The sequence below is a fragment of the Glycine soja genome, chromosome 18 (assembly GCF_004193775.1).
Source record: "Glycine soja cultivar W05 chromosome 18, ASM419377v2, whole genome shotgun sequence".
Classification (NCBI taxonomy): domain Eukaryota; kingdom Viridiplantae; phylum Streptophyta; class Magnoliopsida; order Fabales; family Fabaceae; genus Glycine; species Glycine soja.
In genome coordinates this window covers 45,395,096-45,398,663 of record NC_041019.1, presented here as the reverse complement: position 1 = coordinate 45,398,663, position 3,568 = coordinate 45,395,096, and positions in this window count along the sequence as shown.

Below are 3,568 nucleotides of genomic sequence, written 5' to 3'. Positions count from 1 at the left end.
ATAATCATCCACAAAAGAAAGAATTTAGATGGATGTATGCTGTTGTTCTAGATTAGCTTGCCCCAAGATTAATTATGAGATGAATTTATGAAAGAAAAGACTTCCTAAAGCTAAGGCAACCAAAATTATTTCTAATCTAGACCTTGAAGTCTTTTGCGGGAAAAGTAGCTAGGGATCGTATAGCATGCTTGATTTCTTTCACCAAAAAGGAAAGTTTCATTTTTTTTTTTTAAAAAGGAATACTCCATGATCCATCAAAAATAAAATCTTTCACACAAGCAAGGAAGGAAGATTGGAGATCCATTAATTGGAATGTCTAGACTCAAGACAGTCCATTATCCGCTAAGAATTGAGATAACCATTTTTCATTTTAGAAATTAATGTTTGCTCATCACCTAACCACTAAGAAGAAAGATCAACAATAGTTTGCCAAAACATACAAATCCGAAGCTAAATGGTGATTTGATGTGGATTTGAGGTTGCCTGTAATTGTTAAGAACTCTAACTCTAGTAAAACTAGCCCACTATGCGTCAGAGGATATGAAGTCCCAAAATTGCTTTAAAGTCGTTGCACTGTTAATGGAAGTGGCTGATCTAAGTCCATGACCACCCTCATCAATCATGGTATAAAGCTTGGCCCTTGCCATAGTAACTAAGTGTAGACTACAAGAAAAACTGCTATAGTAGTTGGCCAAAATTAATGAGAAAAACCTAATGTAATTTATTATTATTGACAACTTCAAAAAAATCATTAGTAATATTGAACGTTAAGCACACTCTAATCTGCATAAAAGGGCGGAAGATTTGAATATTTGGTTCAATTTAGAGTGAATTTTTCTATCAATAAATTGACTCTCAATAATACAGAAGGCTAACCATTTAGTAATCCATCGATAAGAAAGAAAAAGTGAAGAAAAAGTAAAATTTAAAGTATTGGTGAGGAGAGAATAGAAGAAAATAAGTGGAAAAAAAAAGAAGAGAAATAAATAAGATAAAAAGAAAAGTGATTTGGTCCAAAAGAATAGACGAGAAATATTTAAATTAAAGTGATTATTGCACTGTCATTATTGCAAGATGAACGAGGAAGAAGAGGGCTTCATAAGAAACACTGGAAAGTTTAACAGTGTAAAATTCTTCACCAATCCGATCGGTGTAGAGAGAAATTTTATATGCATGGGAGCCACATGAAATTTTAAAATCATCCCTCCCTCCCTGCCCAACCAAACCACCGAAATACCCTTATTTCCCCTCTCTTCTCTCCCCCTTCCCTCCTCCTCCTATCTATTTACCCTGTATCAAACCACAGCTAAATGTCGTCGTTGTTATTTAACATTTTTCTTGTAGCAATAAATGTATATATGACATTGTTGGCATGGGCTATGTTTATGGGATGCTCGGGATGAGCTTTATCGAATGACATATGATCCAGGGCCTCTAAAAAGTAATGCTATCCTATTCCAAAATAAAACACTATAAATTTACTCCAAGCCGAAGTAGTTTTCCTTTACCTAATTACATTATAATAATCTTGTCTTAGGTTTGACAGTGTTGACTTTAGTCAACGCCTCAACTTAGCAATTTTGAACTGGCCTCCATCTATTGGGCTAGCTCTCTCGAAACATTGGACCTCAGTCCATTCGATAAGAAATAATATAGTAATATGTGCCCAAGGGACGAATAACATATTTTTGTAAAAGAATAAAATGAACAATATACGTATAATAACTTGAAAAATTACCTTACGATAAAAGTTACCAAAGATGAATATTATCGAGCGAGTTAATGGGATTCAGATTCCATACAGTTAAAATTGGTGTATTTGATTAAAAGGAAAACACACAGGTTAATTTTTCATCTCATGAAATCAGATTAAAAAAACGAATTTAGAATCTAATCTATCCTATCTTTTTATCAACGTTCAAGTGTACTGACCGCACGAATTAAATGTACCTTTTTTTAATTGCACTAAATATTAATTTTAGTTGATGCCAACCAAGATATCTTTCTTTTTTGACTTAATTATATAATCGATCTCTGGATTATAATTAAAAGTTTAATTTAATCCTTTAATTATTATAAAGTTTAAAATTAGGTTCTTTAATTATTTTAAAAAATTCAATTAGGTTCATCAATTGTTAAAAATTTTAATTAGTTCTTTTAGTTATTTTAAAAAAAATTCAATTAGATCTTCTAATTATTAAAAAATTTAATTAAATCATTTAATTAATTTCTCATTTATTAAAAAGTTAAATCAAAATTTATATATTTCATTATACAAGAGAACCTAATTGTATTGTTTTAAATAATTAAAGAATCTAATTGAACTTATAATTAATTGAGGATTTGAACGATTTAGTTGAATTTTTTAGTAATTGAGAAACTCAATTAAACTTTTATTTATAATTAAGGAATCAATTCTTGTTTTCTTATTCTTTGTTAGCTGGAATGGAACCTAGTAGGCTACAAGTCTTTATTCGTTTGAATAAACATATATAATTTCATGCACTAGACGACAGGTTTGCTAATAAGAGCAGATTTTGGCTGAGCAGAGTGCTGTAATACTTTCATCATTAGGTGTTTATAGACAATGAAATTCTATCAGCAAACTTAATTTTCATTAAATACATAAATTAGATATATTAATTTTTCCAATATTTTAACACTATTTTTTTAAAAAAATATAATAAAAAATGAAAGTAATATATATGAATAATTTTAAAAGAATATCACAGCATTCCTTAAATATTGATATAAATTTTATTATCTTTAATTTTATTATTATTATAAATTTTAATAAAATAATAAAAGTATTTTTCTAATTTACCTTTTGAATGTTTAATTAAAAATGTATTTTAATTTTATATGTCAGTTTTTTATAAAAACATTCTAAATCCATGATCAAAAGGGAATGAAGTAGTTGTTATTAAAAGTCACTCCTTCCATTAATAAAGAAATATTGTAATATTTTAGTCCCTTTTTATTTTAAAACTATTGATGTGTTATAAACTTTAAGTCTCATTGGATACTTTTTCTGCATATATTCTTATTTAAAAGAACTAATATACCCTCATTTAAAATAACGTACGTGTTTCATCTTCATGAGAAACATTTTACTTGCAATACATTAATAAAAACACTTCCATGCATAAACAACAAATCATATGTATAACAAATTAAATAATTGAGAGTATTTTAGATTAAACATATTAATATTGTATACTTATTAAATGTTCCTTAATATTCTCCTAAACACCAATAGTTTTGGTAGTATATGAATAATGATTATGAGTGAAGTATGTTGCGCACACTAAGATTACTTGGATAAAATTAAGATTACTTGGATAAAATTAAAGTTGACAACATGTTTTTGAGAATTCTAATATATTTCTGAATTTCATCGGTACACAAAAATGAAGAAAGAAATATTTAGGATGATGATCAATTTGATCCTTGTAGTTTATATTTGCTGTCAATTTAGTTCTTATATTATAAAAATATACAATTTAGTCCTTATGTAAAAGTATTTGACAATTTAATTTTATCCACTCTACTCTGTTTGGGTTAACAT